Below are 20,186 nucleotides of genomic sequence, written 5' to 3'. Positions count from 1 at the left end.
GATCTATCAACAGTGGTGTTCCTCAGGGCTCTGTCCTATCACCAACTTTCTTCCTTTTATTCATCAATGATCTTCTAAGCTGTACATCTAACCCTATCCACTCATGCGCTGATGACTCCACCCTTCACCTTTTCATTCGGTTCCCGCAACGCCCATCTCAACAGTTACTTCAACAAACAAGGGATGAGGCTATGGCACACCTAATGTCTGACTTGGCTCGTATCTCTGACTGGGGTAAAAATAATATGGTTGTCTTTAATGCATCTAAGACTCAGTTCTTACACCTATCAACCCGACAAAATCTTCCACAGGTATACCCACTAATGTTTAATAATATTCAGCTTAATCCTGCATCATCCTTGAACATGCTTGGGGTTTCATTTACTCGGGACTTATCTTGGAAAGATTATATTACATCTCTTGTAAAATCTGCTTCCAAGAGATTGGGTGTGCTAAGCCGACTCCGCTCTTTCTTTACCCCTGCACAATTGTTGACTCTATACAGGGGTTTTATCCGCCCCTGTATGGAGTACAACTCTCATGTGTGGGGAGGCTCCCCACATACAGCTCTTCTCAATAGGGTGGAGTCAAAGGCTTTTCGTCTCATTAACTCTCCTCCTCTTACTGACTCCCTTCAACCTCTGTCTCTTCGCCGCACTGTTGCATCTTTATCTCTTTTCTATCGTTACTTTAATGGTCACTGCTCCTCTGAACTGTCTGCTTGCATTCCTCCACCTCTACGACGGGCGCGTAGCACCCGTCTGGCATGAAACTCTCATCCCTTTTCTGTCCAACTCTCTAATGCAAGAGTTAACCGTTACTCCCAGTCTTTCATTTATGCAACAGGTCAGCTCTGGAACTGTCTCCCTCTGTCTGTATTTCCTGCTGCCTATGATCTCCAGTCTTTCAAACGCAGTGTGCCCAGGCATCTCAAAATGATCGGATCTTGAATTTGGCTCTCAATTGTATTTTGTTTTTCTCTTGGAGGGAACTGTTACTGCGGGCTCATGGCCTTTGGTTCCTTCTTCCTCGCAAAAAAAAAATATATATATATATATATATATATATCCCAACTCCCTATCCCCAGAAAGTAGGATGGCAGATTACAGAGGGGCATCTTCAGTTTGAAGTCCACCAGGTTAGAGATCAGATGCACCTGGGGCCACAATAAAGCTATTACAATCATTATACAAGATATAATTACAAGAGGACAGGATGTATATATATATATATATATATATATATATCCAATAGCTAACTTTTCAGTTGACTCAAATGAAATACCTGAGGTAACACCAGACGAAGTAAATATTTGTCTTAAAAATATGAAAAGAGGGAAGGCTCCAGGAGAAGATGGAAAAGTAACAGATTTACTGTTGGATGCAGGAGAAGAAGTACAAAATAGGCTTGCTCACATATTTACCCACTGTATAAAACAGAAGAAAATTCCTAAAACATGGTGTAATGCAATAGTTATTTTATTTATGTATGTGTGGATGAAAGGATGCGAAGATGTGTAATGGATGCAAGAGTTTATAGAGGTTTGGGGAGTGGACTTTCTGACCACTACTTGGTGGTGGCCAGAATTAGGATCCAAGTAAGATGGAGAAATAGAAGAGGGGAAAGACGAGAGGAAGGAGTAGTTGCAAGGAGAGTGGAAAGATTACAAGAGGATGAGAAAAAGGCAAAGTATAAGAGAGAAGTGGAGGAACGATTGGGCAAATATGAATTGGAGCAGATGGTGGATGTGGAAGGTGTGTGCAGGATATTTACAGAAGAAATATGTGCAGCATGTGATGTGGTGTGTGGGAGGAAGAGAAGATGGAGGGGGGTGCAAGGAACAGCGTGGTGGACTGAAGAGGTGAGACAGGCTGTGGCACAAAAGAAGAAAGCATACAATGAATGGACGAGAAATAGGGGCGTGGAAGAAGTTGAGAGGCGGAAGAGAGAGTTATATGTAGAAAGAAAGAGAGAGGTGAAAAGATTAGTAAGAGAGAGTAAGAAGAGAGTGGATGAGGAATTTGGAAGGAATTTGAGTGTAAAGTGGAGGGACTGTAAGAAAATGTTCTGGAAAGAGGTGAAGAGAGTAAGACAGGGTGGAAGTGAGGTTAGCAGGGGAGTGAAAGATAAAAATGGTAGATTACTAGTGGAGAAGGGAGAAAAAGTGAGCAGATGGAGAGAACACTTTATGGAATTGTTGAACATAGAGGATGGAAGTAATGCGAGTATAAGTGGCTGAGGAATGGCTGGGAGAAGGAGGGAGGTGAGAAGACAGGAAGAAATCAGTAGGATAGAAGTTGTGGAAGCAATGAAGAAAGTTAAATCAGGGAAAGCCCCAGGAATTGATGGAGTGTGTGGTGAAATGCTGAAGCATGGGGGAGAGATAGCAGTAGAATGGATGTGGATGATGTGCAGATTGGACTGGGAGGAAGGTAGAGTCCCGGAGGATTGGAAGTCAGGTATAATTATTCCCTTGTACAAAGGAAAAGGGGAAAAAGAAGTGTGTGGTAATCGTAGGGGTATTTGTCTTCTTAGTACAATAGGAAAAGAGTATGGTAGGATACTTAATAACAGAGTTAGAGAAAAAACAGAGAAATTAGTTGGAGAAGAATAGGGAGGCTTTAGGAAGGGAAGAGGTTGTGTAGATCAGATATTCATTCTTAGATCTTTAGTGGAAAAGTTTCTAGAGAAGGGAAAGAAGTTGTATGCGGCTTTCATGGATTTGGAGAAAGCATATGACAAGGTGGATAGACAAGGATTGTGGAAAGTGTTAAGAATATATGGAGTAGATGGGAAGTTGTTGAATGCTGTGAAGAGTATGTACGATGGTGCGAAGGCTGCAGTGCGTGTGGATGATGAACTAAGTGAATTTTTCTCTTTGAAAGTTGGGTTGAAACAGGGATGTGTCATGTCTCCATGGTTGTTCAATCTGTACATGGATGGGGTAATAAAAGAGGTACAAGGTAGGGTAGTGGATGTTGGAGTGCCCCTGGTGAGAGAGGATAGTGTTTGAAAACACCCTGTACTGTTGTTTGCAGATGATACTGTGTTGTTGAGTGAAGACGAAGGGGCGCTGCAAGGCTTGGTGGATGAGTTTGGGAGAGTGTGTAAGAAACAGAATCTAAAGGTGAATGTAGGGAAGAGTAAAGTGATGGTCTTTGAGAGAGGTGAAGTCAGTGAATGTACAGCGAGGTTGGATGGTGAGGAATTGGAAAATGTGAGTACGTTTAAGTACTTGGGTAGTGTGATGAGTAAGGATGGAGGTTTGGAGGGTGAAGTGCTTGAAAGGGTACAGCAGGAAAGAAAGGTTGCTGGTTCCTTGAAAGCAGTGATAAGAAACAGGGAAGTGAGCATGGAAGTGAAAAAGTTACTACATGACAGTATTGTGATACCAACTCTAATGTATGGAAGTGAAGCTTGGACGTTGTTGGAAGGACACAAGTCAAGAGTGAGAGCAGTGGAAATGAGTTATTTAAGAGGAGCCTGTGGAGTCACATGGAGAGACAGGCTGACGAATGAGGATATAAAGGAGCGTTGTGATGTGGATGTGATAGGAAGCGTTATGAGGAACACACTGAGGTGGTTTGGCCATGTGGAGAGGATGGAGGGTGAAAGACTGACGAAAAGAGTGTATTTGAGTGAGGTGGAGGGTGGAAGAGGGAGGGGGAGGCCGAGGATGAGATGGAGGGATGGGGTGGAGAGGTATATGAGAGAGGGGGGTGTAAGCTGGAAGCAGGGCAGTGAAATGGCGGGGGACAGGGCGACTTGGAGGCGCTTTGTTTGTGGCCACCCCAAACGGGATTGAGGCGTCTGGCAATAGATAGATAGACAGACAGCTTAGGTTTTGTTGATTATGAAAAGGTTTTCGACTAAGTGGAGCACATAGCAATTATAACTTCATTGCGAGAACAAGCAGTGAATGAGAACATTGTATACCTGCTTGAAAACATATATCAAGAGGGAACTGCTACTGTTAAATTATATAAGGACTCAGAAAAAAATTGAGATTGAGAAGGGCGTGCATCAGGGAGATACAATTTCACCAAAATTATTTACATCATGCCTAGAAAGTATTTTCAGAAAGCCAGACTGGGAAAACAAAGGAGTGAACATTGATGGAGAAAAGCTAAACCATTTAAGATTTGCAGATGACATTGTCCTAATCTCAGAAACAGCGGAGGCATTGTAAGAAATGTTAAATGACCTGAACATAGAAAGTCTGAATGTAGGACTGAAGATGAACCAAAGTAAAACTAAAGTAATGTTTAATCCACAGACACCAAAGAGCGTTATCAGAATAAGCAATGAAATTCTTGAAGAAGTTAAGGAGTACAACTACTTGGGACAAATACTAAAATTAACGAATGATCATGATAGCGAAATAAAAAAAACGCATTACGATTGGATGGAAAGCTTTCGGTAAACATAGAGACATTATGAAAAGTAGCTTGCCAGTTTGTATGAAACGAAAAGTATATAACGAGTGTATAATTCCAGCTATGACGTATGGTTGTGAGACCTGGAAACTGGCAAAATCGATCGAAAATAAATTAATCCGTTCTCAGAGAGCAATGATAAAGTCAATGTTGGGAATATCTTTAAGTGCTAGGAAATGATCACTTTGGGTGAAAGAGCAGACTAAAGTCAAAGATATTATAGAAGTTATAAAATAACAGAAATGTAGGTGGCCAGGCCATATAGCAAGAATAAAGGATAACTGATGGAGTAAGAGGCTGACGGACTGGACACCAAGAGAATGTAAGCGTAGCAGAAAAAGGCCAGACAGGAGTTGGAGAGATGAGATAGAGAAATTTGCAGGGAAAACGTGGCAAAGATTGGCTCAGTCAAGGAATTCGTGGAAAAGGTTGGGGAAGGCCTTTGTTCAGCCGTGGACTAGTTATGGCTGATGATATATATATATATATGTGTATATATATATATATATATATATATATATATATATATATATATATCATCATCATCATCATCATCATCCGGACCTCCTTTCCCACCCAAGGGCAGGGTGAGGAGTAGCAATGTCCAGACAGTCCAAAATTGTCCAATCCAATGGGCCACGCTTCCATTCACTCATCATTTAAGCCCCCGGAATCCTGGCTCTATCGGATATGCCAAAAACATTCACCACGTTCTGTAGCTTCACATAACTGTATCTGACAGAGTCAATCCAGACGCTGCCACGTTAAAAAGGGGTGCCAAAAATCCCTGATCATTCACTTCTCCTCACAAAATTCATCCAGCCAGCTCAATTTCCTGTCAGTTCCCTGGCCTCACTGACTTCCAAACCTCCCTTCCTCACACATTCATCCACCATATCTCTCCACTTCTCCTTGGCCTACCTCACCTCCTCCCTCCTTCGAATTCGCTCAGATATACCTTCTTCACCACTCTACTGTTATCCATTCTCCACATGGCCATACCATCTTAGAACACTCTCTTCAATTCTTGTGTCCACCGACTTCCTCACTCTGCATCTTTCACGAATCACATTATTTTGAATCCTATCCACCCTCTGTACTCCACCTACATTCCTCAGCAGTCCCATCTCCACTGCTCTTACTCTTGACTTTTCATTTTCATGCCACACCATAGTCTCACATCCAAATGTTAAAGTTGGCACTAACCCTCCTTTGTGTAAGCCTCGTGCAGCCACAACACTCAAGCCTCTGTTTCTTATCTAGGTCTTCATTGCACAAGCTACTTTTCTTCCTTGTGTCACTCTACTTTCAACTTCTTTTGCACATTTTCCTCTCTTTTCTATCACTGTACCCAGGTATTTGAACTCTCTCACCAATTCCAGTCTCACTCCAATCACTGTTACATTGCACTGGGAGTCACCTTCTCTCTCAATAACCATCACTTTACTCTTTTCTACATTTACTCTTAAGGAACGATGCTTACAGACATCAGCAAAACTCTGCACTAGCCTACCAAGTTCTTGTCCAGTACAAGCAAGCAGTACTGCATCATCAGCATACAACAAATTCGAGATATTCCATCCATCACCATTCATTACCAATGCCATCCCTCTCTCCATTACTCGTGTTTTCACTTCTCTCATCACCCCATCCATATATACATTGAACAACCATGGGGACATCGCACAACCTTGTCGCACGCCCACACTGATCGTGAACCATTCACTTAGATGCCCATTAACCCTGACACATGCTTCACTACCATCATAAAAACTCTTGACGGCACCTAGCAGCTTATCCTCTACACCGTACATTTGCAAAACTTTCCACAATCCTTCTCTGTCCACTTTGTCATATGCTTTTTCCAGATCCATGAATACCATAAACACCTTATGGTCCTTCTCACGAGCCTTCTCTACTATCTGTCTCACTGCAAATATTTGGTCCACACATCCTTTGCCACTCCTAAAACCACCCTGCTCATCACTCACTAGGACTTCTGATATCTCTCTTACTTTCTCTATAATAATTCTTCCATATACCTTCCCTACCACACTCAATAAGCTTATGCCATGAAAATTCTTGCACTCACTTCGTTCACCTTTATTTTTGTACAGGAGTACAATCACAGCCTTTTTCCATCTCTGCAGGCACAGTTTCACTCATCCATGCCTTCTTACTGTACATATCTCCAACAAGCACTTCAATCCATTCTCTCCACTACACTTAAGCATCTCTGCATACACCTCATCAACCCCAGCTGCTTTCCCATTTTTCAGCCGCGAGTGTCACGTCTCCTAGCACTGCATTCCTTCTCTGCACACCCCCAAAACACAATCATGTTTACAGGTGCTCTGCTCTCTCTATTCCCATTCATCAGGCTTTTAAAATATTCTTTCCATCTGGTCCTTACTTCATCTCCATGGGTTAATAATCTACCACCTGCATCCTTCACACCATCCCATTTCTTTCTGCTTTCACTTCTACATTTCCGCACCTCTTTCCAGAATAACCTTCTATTTTCAGAGTAGTTCGTATTCATTTTTCTTCCTAGATCCTCATTTACCTCTTCCTTTTTCCTCTTCACTACTCTCTTTACGTGCTTCTTGCTCTCAACATATTAGTTATTTCAACAGAACCCCATTCCTGTAACCACTTTAGCCACTTCTTCCTCTTTTCCTCCACCGCTCTCTTTACCTCATCCCACCATGCCGTACCTTTCTTCTTTGGTGTTACTCTTGCCACACCACACACCACTTTAGCATTCCTAACTAAGCAATCCCTATATGCATTCCACAGTCTGTCCAGATCCATTTTATTCTAATTCAGTAATTCTAACTTGTCTTCTACTTTGGTCCTGTATTCATCTGCCATTTCTTTGATCCTTAGCTTCTCAACTTTCAGCCTTTCTCCCTGACTGCTTCTCTCTCTCCTGATCCACCTCACTTCTCTCAGCTTGATCTTGCATACCACAATCATATGATCTGACAGACCTCCACATCGTCCTCTCACAGCCCTTGTATCAGCAACCATTCCCATCATCGACCTCTCTACGAGCACGTAATCAATCAGGCTTCTTTCAACACGATCCCTGTTTCCTCTGTACCATGTATACTTATGTGCATCTCTGTGTTTGAAACACGAGTTAAAAATGCACAACCTCCTCTCCTGACACATATCCTTTAGTCTCTTCCCATTATCATTTTCTCCTGGTACTCCACAGCAACCCATTATGTCATCCTCAGGATCAGTGCCTACTCTTCCATTCATATCCCCCATCACAATCACTTTATAGCTCCTGGGCATTTCTCCCACTGCTTCATCCAGCTCATTCCAAAACCTGTCTTTCTCTCTCTCATTCCTGTCCTCACATGGTGCATACGCTACAATCACTGCCACTCTCACCTTCTCAAACTTGAACTTGACATACATACACCTCGAGCTGACACATTTGTAGTCTCTCATTCCACTCTGCCACATCTCATTCATCAACAAAACAACTCCTTCCTTACATCTTCCTCATCCATTCATTCCCGATCTTACACATTTCACACCCTCCCACTCCTCCACTTCGCACCCTTTCATCTTCGTTTCACACAATGCCATCACGGCATATATTGAACACATTCACCACTTCCACCCTCTTGCTCTCCTCATTCACACCTCTCACATTCCACATGGCCATGCGAGTCTGCCCATTGGTTGGGGCCCTGGGGAGGTATTGGGCCCTCCGAGGCTCTCTGAAACAACTGCCATGATTAAGTGATTTTGGATAGGGGAATCTGGGGGACACTTAACCCTGCCAGAAACTCCGGTTATATGGTTACCACCCAGCGTAGTAAATGGTTTCCTGGGTACAGGAAACCATTTGGCTTGTCACTCAGTGTAGAGATCATATGGCACCTCTACATTGAGTGAGTGGATGATGGGCGTTATCACCTATATATATATACCCGGTGCATATTAAAGTTATAGAAAGTGAGGAGTGTGTGTAGCAGCACAAACTATTGATTTGTGATAAAGGTGCTTAAAGAACGAGTGATGAAAAAGAGGACTTATGTACCTAGGAGGAAAATATGGAAGCTGGAAAAACCAAGTAGTAAGGGATGCCTTCTATAGTGAGTTGAGGAGAGTGGTGGCTGAACAGGGAGCTGTAGACAGAGGCGTTAATGAAAGACAGAGCCCTCAAGAACAATCTCTTGAGAGTTACTGATGTAATATGCAGTTGGACGACAGGACCACCAAGACATAAGTAACTTGGTGGTGGGATGAGGGTGCAGAAGCTGCAGTTAAAGAGAAAAGAAGGCTTTTCCGGGAATGGAAGAAGAGTGGTAGCAAGGAGGAATACTTGGCTGCCAAGCACAGGGCAAGAAGAGAGGTATACAGGGCAAAGTCTGAGTCACAGAGACTTTTACTTGATAACCTAAATCATGGGGAAAGGAAAAATATTTAAGGTGGAAAATCAGATGAAGAGGGATAATTGGGATATTATAGGTGAGCAGTGTGTGAAGAATGATGAAGGAAGGGTAGTGGTGAACAGTGAGGATATTAAAGATGCATGGAGAGAGCATTATAGCTGATTGTTGAATGAGTTGTTTGAGTGGGACAGAGAAGGTTTGGAGCCTGCAGATCCAGTGTTTGGCCCTTGGCCTTTGATTGACACTGCTACTGTGAGTGAGGCAATAAGCAGGACGCAGGTGGGGAAGGCAGCAGGTGTATCTGGGTTGACTGCCGAAATGTTGAAGGCCTCAGGAGATATAGGGGTGAGTTTAGTCACTGACCTGAAAAATATGATTATATATGAGTGTGTTGTCCCAGATGATTGGTTGAAGAGTGTAACTGTAAATGTGTATAAAGGGAAGGGTGATGCCCTGGATAGAGGAAATTATAGAGGTATAAAGCTTTTAGACCAGATAATGAAGGTAATGGAAAGAGTTCTAGAAGGTATGATTAGAGAAAGAGTGAATATTGATGAGATGGAGTTTGGGTTTATGCCAGGCAGGGGGACCAATGATGCCATATTCATTCTCCGACAGCTTCAGGAAAAATATATTGGGAAGAAAAGGGATCTGTATTTTGTTTTTGTTGATTTGGAAAAAGCCTTTGACAGAGTCCCTAGAGAGGTGGTGAAGTGGGCAATGAGAAAGCTTGGTTTGGAGGAGTGGCTGGTGGGGTTATGGCCATGTAGGCCTGTGGGTGCTCACACCCAGGTGAGAGTGAATGCAGATTTGAGCGATGAGTTTTCTACGAATGTTGGTGTGCATCAGGGGTCAGTTTTGAGTCCCATGTTGTTTATCATGGTACTTGAAGCCCTCTCACATGACTTCAGAATTGGACTCCCATGGGAGATGTAGTATGCTGATGATTTGGTGTTGATTGCAGAGAATGAAAAGGAGGTGGAGGAAAGACTTAAGAAGTGGAGAGATGGTATGGGGTGTAAGGGCTTAATGGACTATCTATCTATCTATCTATAGCCCGACGCCCTAATCCCGCAAAGTGATGCCGCAGACAAAATGCCTCCAAGTCGCTCTGTCACCCACCATTTGACTATCCTCCCCCCAACTCACACCCCCCTCCCTCATATACCTCTCAACTCCATCCCTCCACCTCATCCTCGGTCTATCCCTCCCTCCACCTTACCTACATACACCCTCTTAGTCAGTCTTTCATTCTCCATTCTCTCCACATGTCCAAACCACCTCAGTGTATTTCTCCTAATCTTCTCAACCACATCCATATCCACCCCACAACGTTCCTTCACTTCTTCATTCGTCAACCTGTCCCTCCATGTCACTCCACATGCTCCTCTCAAGGAACTCATTTCCACTGCTCTCGCTCTTGACTTGTTCCCCTCTTGCAAGGTCCACGCCTCGCTTCCATACGACAAGGTAGGGATCACAATACTATCATGAAGTGACTTCTTAACTTCCATACTCACCTCCCTATTTCTCATCACTGCTCTCAGTGAACCAACAACCTTCCTTCCCTGCTGTACCCTTTCACGCACTTCATCCCCCAAAGTTCCATCCTTACTCATCACACTACCCAAGTACTTGAATGCACTCACACTCTCCATATCCTCACCATCCAACCTCACTGTACATTCTGTGACTTCATTCCTCTCAAACACCATAACTTTACTTTTGTTTACATTAACTTTCAGCTTCCTCCTTCTACACACTGTCCCAAATTCATTCACCAAACCTTGCAACTCCCATTCATCTTCACTCAACAATACTGTATCATCAGCAAACAGCAACACCGCAATCTTCCAAATCTCACCATCATTCATTAGAGCCATCCCCACATCCACTGCCCTACCCTGCACCTCCTTTACAACCCCATCCATGTATATATTAAACAGTCATGGAGACATCACACAACCTTGTTTCAGTCCCACATTGAGATCAAAGAACTCACTCAGCTCACCATTCACTCGCACCGTAGCCCTAGCTCCTTCATACATACTCTCCACAGCATTCAACAATTACCCATCCACTCCATATATTCTTAATACCTTCCACATACTTTGCCTATCTATTCTGTCATAAGCTTTCTCCAAGTCCATGAAGGCAGAATACACTTTCTTTCCCTTCTCTAGATACTTCTCCACTAAACATCTTAGAACAAATATCTGATCTACACACCCTTTTCCCTTCCTAAATCCCCCTTGTTCATCTCCAACTAGCTCCTCTGTCATATGCCTAACCCTATCAATGAGTATTCTACCATATATTTTACCAGTCACACTAAGAAGGCAAATACCCCTATGATTACCACATACTTCTCTCTCCCCTTTTCCTTTGTATAAAGGAACAATTATACCTGATTTCCAGTCCTCTGGAACCCTTCCCTCTTCCCAAGTCAATCTACACAACTTCCATATCCACTCCACAACAATCCCACCCTCATACCTCAGCATTTCACCACACACTTCAACAATTCCTGGGGCTTTCCCCAACTTGATCTTCTTCATTGCTTCCACTACTTCTGTCCTCCTGATCTCTTTCTCCCTCCTCTCATCTCTTCTTCTGTCAGCCATTCCCCAACCACTTATACTCGCACTGCTATCACTCTCTACATTCAACAAATCCTCAAAATGTTCCTTCCATCTCCTCAATTTCTCTCTCTTCTCCACCAACAATCTATTATTCCTATCTTTCACTCCTCTACTACTTCCCCTTTCACACTGTCTTACTTTCTTTACCTCCTTCCAAAACAATTTCTTACTCTCCCTCCATTTCACACTCAGATTCCTCCAAACTCTTCATCCCCTTTCTTCTTACTCTCCTTCACCAGTCTCTTAACCTCCCTTCTCCTACTCACATATACCTCTCACTCCTCTCTCTCATCTTCTCCCCTACCTGTACTCACTAACCATTCACTATATGCCTTCTTCTTTTGTTCCACAGCTCGTTTCACCTCATCATTCCACCATGCTGTCCCATGCACACCCTTGCATCTCCTCCTCATTCCACAAACCACCTAACATGCTGCACCTATCTCTTCCGTAAATATCTTACATATGTCTTCCACCCCTTCCATCTGCTCTAGCTCATATCTTCCCAATCTTTCTTCCACTATGCTCTTATACTCTGCCATTTTCTCACTATCTTGCAAATTCTCCACTCTTCTCACAGGAGCTGTTTCCTCCTGTCTTCCCCTTCGTCTCCTCAACCATTTTCTTTGCAGCTTTACCTTGGCCATCACTAAGTGATGGTCCGAGACTCCATTCCCCCACCCTCTCCACACTCTTGTATCCAACACTTGTCTTCTCATTCGCTCATCCACAACCATATAGTCTATCATTCCCTTTCGTTCAACAAGTTCACCATCCATCCTCCTCATTACTCTCCATGTATACCGATGGATCATCTTGTGTCGAAAGTAGGTGTTGGCTATTGCCAACCCCTTACCAGCACAGATGTCCACCAAAGCACTACCATTCCCATCTATGTCAGCTGGCACACCCCACTGAACAACCACTCCATCCACTCGTACATTCCCAACTTTGCCATTCATGTCTCCAATCAAAAGCACTCTCTCGCTCCTCTCAAATTTGTCCATACATGCTTCTACTCTCGCCCAAAACTCATCTTTCACTCTTGCCACTCGATCCTCTGTTGGGGCATACATACATACAATCGCCCACGCTTGTATACCTACTTTCATCCCCACCCATACAATCCTTGCACCCACTGTTCCATACTCTCTTATATTCTCCTTCCACTTCTTGCTTATCATCAGACATACTCCCTCTCTTGCCCTCTCACTCTCGTTAACTCCCGCACATATTCCTAAACCATACTCCCATTCTCTCACCCTTTCACCTTCCCATTTAGTTTCAGTCAATCCACATATATCCACTCTTGCATCCTCAAGCACCTGAACAATTTCTCTCTCTCTTTCACTTCATCATTCACTCCTCTCACATTCCATGTTCCCACCCTCAGAATGTCCTTTGTCCGTTCCTTAGTCGTCAACATATGGTCCGTCCTGGTCCGAGGCGCTTTATTCGCTGGTTTTGTTAGTTCTTTTTACGGAGTGGGGCACTAACCCACCACCAACCCTTTTAGTTGCCTCGTACGACAAGCAGGGATACTGGGGGAGTATTCTTGAAACCCCCCTACCCCCAGGGGGGGATAGCTTAATGGTAAATGCAGATAAAACAAAAGTGATGATATCTAGGGTTGGTGGCGTTACTGTCAAAGACGAGGGAGAGTGGCCATGTGCAGTTTGCCACAAGGGTGTGGGAAGTAATTCCATCTTGTGTAGTGTTTGTGATAAATGGGTGCACAAGAGATGTAGTGGTATCAGAGGTAGACTGTGAGATAATGCTGATTTTATGTGTATGGTGTGTTGGGGAGAGCAGGTGGAGATTGTGAGGTGTGAAAGGACTGAACTCACTGGTGTGTCTCTTGAGTGTGTGGAAGAGTTTTGTTATTTGGAAGACATATTGTGTGCTGGATGTGGGGCTGGAGCTACCTCTGTGGTTAGGGTGAGAAGTGGTTGGAAGAAGTTCAGGGAGCTGTTGCATCTCCTGACATTGAGAGGACTCTCACTACATGCTAAGGGGTCTTTGTATGCAGCATGTGTTAGGAGTGTAATGCTGTATGGTAGTGAGACCTGGGCAGTAAAGGAGGAGGATATTCGCAGGCTCAGATGTACAGAAATGACAATGATTAGGTGGATGTGCAGTGCGTCCCTGCGTGCAAGGTCTGGGGGGGGCTGGGTTTACGATGGAAGAGTTGAGAGGTAGGATGGGACTGGAGTATATTGGTGTTGTGATGAGGAGACGTAGATTGAGATGGGTTTGGGCATGTGGAGAGGATGGGGGATGATAATTGGGTGCAGAAGGTGAGAAGTATTAATATTGGGGGTGGGGTTATGAGGGGTAGACCGAGAAAGACATGGGACGAGGTCATTAAGTGTGAACTCAAGGTTAAGGAAGTGAAAAGGGAGGCTGCAATAAACCGTGTTGCATGGACAGCCGCCATTAGGTGACCAAGGCTGACACATGCAAGCATGATGGAGCCTACAAAAACGATGATGAAAACGATATATACTTTAAGTAAATATATCTATCTATCTATCTATTGCCAGACACCTCAATCCCGTTTGGGGTGGCCACAAACAAATCGCCTCCAAGTCGCCCTGTCCCCCGCCATTTCACTGCCCTGCTCCCAACTCACACCCCCCTCTCTCATATACCTCTCCACCCCATCCCTCCATCTCATCCTCGGCCTCCCCCTCCCTCTTCCCCCCTCCACCTCACTCACATACACTCTCTTCGTCAGTCTTTCACCCTCCATCCTCTCCACATGGCCAAACCACCTCAGTGAGTTCCTCATAATGCTTCCTATCACATCCACATCCACACCACAACGCTCCTTTATATCCTCATTCGTCAGCCTGTCTCTCCACGTGACTCCACAGGCTCCTCTTAAATAACTCATTTCCACTGCTCTCACTCTTGACTTGTGTCCTTCCGACAATATCCAAGCTTCACTTCCGTACGTTAGAGTTGGTATCACAATACTGTCATGTAGTAACTTTTTCACTTCCATGCTCACTTCCCTGTTTCTTATCACTGCTTTCAAAGAACCAGCAACCTTTCTTCCCTGCTGTACCCTTTCAAGCACTTCACCCTCCAAACCTCCATCCTTACTCATCACACTACCCAAGTACTTATACGTACTCACATTTTCCAATTCCTCACCATCCAACCTCGCTGTACATTCACTGACTTCACCTCTCTCAAAGACCATCACTTTACTCTTCCCTACATTCACCTTTAGATTCCATTTCTTACACACTCTCCCAAACTCATCCACCAAGCCTTGCAGCTCCCCTTCGTCTTCACTCAACAACACAGTATCATCTGCAAACAACAGTACAGGGTGTTTCCAAACACTATCCTCTCTCACCAGGGCCACTCCAACATCCACTACCTTACCTTGTACCTCTTTTATTACCCCATCCATGTACAGATTGAACAACCATGGAGACATGACACATCCCTGTTTCAACCCAACTTTCAAAGAGAAAAATTCACTTAGTTCACCATCCACACGCACTGCAGCCTTCGCACCATCATACATACTCTTCACAGCATTCAACAACTTCCCATCTACTCCATATATTCTTAACACTTTCCACAATCCTTGTCTATCCACCATAAATATATATATATATATATATATATATATATACATATATACTGTACAGTATATATACTTTCCGAACATCCCCACTTACCGGATATTTTGGTCCCGGGATCCAATATTCCCAAAATGGGCCAAAAATCACAAAAAATTAGAAAAAAATCCGACTTTTTTCCCACACGTAATTCGAAATTGCCGCGTGGCACCAAACAGCTGTTACAGCATGGCCCCTTCACCCCTTCCTTCCTCCCCCCTCCCCTGTCAGGGTTGCCATTTGGTATTTTTCATTACCAAATGTGGGCCAATTTGGTAATGAAAAATTCATTAGGTAATGAATCAGAATAATACAATACCAAACGGATTTTTCACATGTATGAGGATACACAGGATGGAGATGGTGGATTGTTTGCTCTCTCTGATTAATTTGGTAGCCTATATCGCGTGATAATAATCAACATGCTGTTAGTTATAAGGGGAGTGATTACATGTATTTCCACTTGTATATACAGTAATCCCTCTACTTTCTGGACGCCCACTTTCCGGACATCCCCACGTACCGGACATTGTGGGCCTGGACCATCGGAACCGAAAAATGGCCAAAAAAAAGAAAAAAATCCCCCCCAAATCTGAATTTTTTCCCAGCTGTAATTTGAAACTGCCGAGCAGCGCCAAACAGCTGCTCACACCATGGCCTCTTCATCCCTTCCTTCCTCCCCCCTCCCCTGTCAGGGTTGCCATTTGTTATTTTTCATTACCAAATGTGGACCAATTTGGTAATGAAAAATTTGTTTGGTAATGAATCAGAATAATGCATTACCAAACGGATTTTTCACATGTATGAGGATACACAGGATGGAGATGGTGGATTGTTTGCTCTCTCTGATTAAACTGCTACCCTACATAGCGTGAAAATAATCAACATGCTGTTAATTATAAGGACAGTGATTACATGTTTTTCCACTTGTATATCTAATTAATGAAGAATAACTGCTAGCTTTATGAATTTGGTAATGAAAATTTAAATTTGGTAATGAAAGTTGAGGAGATTGGTAATGTGGCCGTTGTGATCTGGCAACTCTGTTTCTCCGACATCAACAGTTACTCCCTAACTTCGATAATGGACATTGGAAGCCACACGTGCTCATTTTTTGTGAATAAACAGTGAATAAACTGCAATACCTCGCCACTAGAACACACAGGAATTTACAGTGTTAAGAAATTAGAATTTAAAGTGCAAAGGATTAACTGTGGAGTGCAAACTGGTGGTTCAAACCAGTCCAGGAGCCTGGAACTTGTTGTAAGTACCTAGAACGTTCAATATCGTTTAAACTCACCTCTAAAACCTCATTCTCTGGTTCTTTTGTATTTATTTCAGTCTTTTACATCCCTTATTGGTGTGATTTGGGTCTTAAATAGGTGCTATGCATGTCCAGAGGGAGATGTATAGGTGTTTTTCTGAGTTAGGGTCCATAAGTACAAGTCCAGGAGGCTGGGGCCCACTATCCGGACGGGACCACATTCCGGACATGCCTTTGGCTCTGTTATATCGGAGGGTGTAGTGGGGTGATTACTGTATATATATATATATATATATATATATATATATATATCTATTGCCAGATGCCTCAATCCTGTTCGGGGTGGCCACAAACATATTGCCTCCACATCGCCCTGTCCCCCGCCATTTCACTGCCCTGCTCCCAACTCACACCCCCCCTCTCTAATATACTTCTCCACCCCATCCCTCCATCTCATCCTCGGCCTCCCCCTCCCTCTTCCCCCCTCCACCTCACTCACATACACTCTTCTCGTCAGTCTTTCACCCTCCATCCTCTCCACATGACCAAACCACCTCAGCGTATTCCTCCTAACACTTCCTATCACATCCACATCCACACCACAACGCTCCTTTATATCATCGTTCGTCAGCCTGTCTCTCCATGTGACTCCACAGGCTCCTCTTAAATAACTCATTTCCACTGCTCTCACTCTTGACTTGTGTCCTTCCAGCAACGTCCAAGCTTCACTTCCATACGTTAGAGTTGGTATAGCAATACTGTCATGTAGTAACTTTTTCACTTCCATGCTCACTTCCCTGCTTCTTATCACTGCTTTCAAGGAACCAGCAACCTTTCTTCCCTGCTGTACTCTTTCAAGCACTTCACCCTCCAAACCTCCATCCTTACTCATCACACTACCCAAGTACTTAAACGTACTCACATTTTCCAATTCCTCACCGTCCAACCTCGCTGTACATTCACTGACTTCACCTCTCTCAAAAACCATCACTTTACTCTTCCCTACATTTACCTTTAGATTCCATTTCTTACACACTCTCCCAAACTCATCCACCAAGCCTTGCAGCTCTCCTTCGTCTTCGCTCAACAACACAGTATCATCTGCAAACAACAGTACAGGGAGTTTCCAAACACTACCCTCTTTCACCAGGGCCACTCCAACATCCACTACCCTACCTTGTACCTCTTTTATTACCCCATCCATGTACAGATTGAACAACCATGGAGACATGACACATCCCTGTTTCAATCCAACTTTCAAAGAGAAAAATTCACTCAATCCATCATCCACACACACTGCAGCCTTCACACCATCATACATACTCTTCATAGCATTCAACAACTTCCCATCTACTCCATATATTCTTAATACTTTCCACAACCCTTGTCTATCCACCCTGTCATATGCTTTCTCCAAGTCCATGAAAGCCGCATACAACTTCTTTCCCTTCTCTAAAAACTTTTCCACTAAATCTCTAAAAATGAATATCTGATCTACACAACCTCTTCCCTTCCTAAAGCCTCCCTGTTCTTCTCCAAGTAACTCCTCTGTTCTTTCTCTAACTCTGTCAATAAGTATCCTATCAAACACTTTTCCTATTATACTAAGAAGACAGATGCCCCTATGATTACCACACACTTCTTTCTCCCCTTTTCCTTTGTACAAGGGAATAATTATACCTGACTTCCAATCCTCCGGGACTCTACCTTCCTCCCAGGCCAATCTGCATCCCAGGCCAATCTGCACATTTTCCACATCCATTCTACTACTATCTCTCCCCCATACTTCAGCATTTCACCACACACTCCATCAATTCCTGGGGCTTTCCCCAATTTAACTTTCTTCATTGCTTCCACAACTTCTATCCTACTGATTTCTTCCTGTCTTCTCACCTCCCTCCTTCTCCCAGCCATTCCCCAGCCACTTATACTCGCATTACTTCAATCCTGTATGTTCAACAATTCCTTAGTGTTCTCTCCATCTGCTCACTTTTTCTCCCTTCTCCACTAGTAATCTACCATTTTTATCTTTCACTCCCCTGATAACTTCACTTCCACCCTGTCTTACTCTCTTTACCTCCTTCCAGAACATTTTCTTACAGTCCCTCCACTTTACACTCAAGTTCCTTCCAAATTCCTCATCTGCTCTCTTCTTACTCTCTCTTACTAATCTTTTCACCTCTCTCTTTCTCTCTACATATAACTCTCTCTTCCGCCTCTCAACTTCTTCCACGCCCCTATGTCTAATCCATTCATTGTATGCTTTCTTCTTTTGTGCCAAAGTCTGTCTCACCTCTTCATTCCACCATGCTGCTCCTTTCACACACCCCTCCGTCTTCTCTTCCTCCCACACACCACATCACATGCTGAACATATTTCTTCTGTAAATATCCTGCACACACCTTCCATGTCCCCCATCTGCTCCAGTTCATATTTGCCCAATCGTTCCTCCACTTCTCTCTTATACTCTGCCTTTTTCTCATCCTCTTGTAACCTTTCCACTCTCCTTACAAATACTGTGTATATATATATATATATATATATATATATATATATACAGTATACCACCTACCACACACACACACACACATATATATATATATATATATATATATATATATATATATATATATATATATATGTATGTGTGTGTGTGTGTGTGTGTGTGTGTGGTAGGTGGTGGCAACCATCATCCACTCACTTGATGTAGTGCTACCTACTTCTTCCTTAGCCTTTATCATTCTTTTTCTGTGCCTGCCGTCCTCTCTTCCTATTTCTCCCATCTTTCCTAGCACTTCTTATTGCTTTTCTTTCCTTTACAGGTGGCTTTACATTGAGTAATAAGCCAAATGGTTTCCTGTAAGCCAAGAAACCATTTACAACGCTGGGTGGTAACCATATAACCAAACCATACGTGCTGCCTACGTGTCAACAAGTGGGTTGGTGAAGGGTTAGTGCCCCTCCCCGTAAAACAACTAACTCAAAGTCAAATGGCCAACCCTTATGGGATTATGGCATCTGGCAATAGATTGATAGATACAGTATATAAATATATATACAGTATATATATATGTGTGTGTATATATACACACAGTAACCCCTCCAATATCCGACGTAATACAGCCCAAGCAACGTCCCAGACTTGGGCAAAATGCTCCTGGACAGGTACTTAGAGACCCCACCCAAACCTAACTTGGGCAAAATGCTCCTGGACAGGTACTTAGAGACCCCACCGAAACCTAACTTTGAATGCCACCTAAATAACTCCCTACCAGACATGCACAGCACCTATTCAAGACTCGATTCACACAAATAAGGGACAGAAACCATACAATAAATGAAAAGAAACCAGAGAATGAGAAATGTCTATCTATCTATCTATCTATTGCCAGATGCCTTACTCCCATTAGAGATGGCCACAAACAAATCGCCTCCATGTCGCCCTGCCACCCGCCATTCACTTCCCTGCTCCCAGTTCATACAACTCTCTCTCATATACCGGTATCTCTCCACTCCATCCCTTCATCTCATCCTTGGCCTCCATCTCCCTCTCCCCTTCCCCCTCTCCACCTCACTCACATTATTCTCCTTGCCAGTCTTTCACTCCCCATCCTCTCCACATGGCCAAACCAGTGTACAGGGTACTTATGGGAAGTGGGGAGGATGCAGGGGCACTCTAGCGGACACTGCCAGAACTATGCACTAAAACACAGCTGTTCGTCACCGCATGGCAAGTTTAAAGAGTAGGGATGAACACATAATGGCATCTTTTTTTTTCATTTTGACAT

At 43.5% G+C, this 20,186-nt stretch overlaps 1 protein-coding gene across 1 annotated transcript in view; it reads right to left on the bottom strand.

Annotated features, from left to right (window-relative positions):
- Window positions 1-20,186, bottom strand: part of LOC145394538 (RAD52 motif-containing protein 1-like) — a 48,903-nt gene that overhangs the window by 8,266 nt on the left and 20,451 nt on the right. The window lies entirely within an intron of this gene.

The sequence above is a fragment of the Coenobita brevimanus genome, chromosome 27 (genome assembly GCF_032717465.1).
Source record: "Coenobita brevimanus isolate Jiangsu-jjx chromosome 27, ASM3271746v2, whole genome shotgun sequence".
Lineage (NCBI taxonomy): Eukaryota > Metazoa > Arthropoda > Malacostraca > Decapoda > Coenobitidae > Coenobita > Coenobita brevimanus.
Note: the sequence above shows the minus strand (reverse complement) of the source record. Positions and strands in the feature narration are given on the sequence as shown.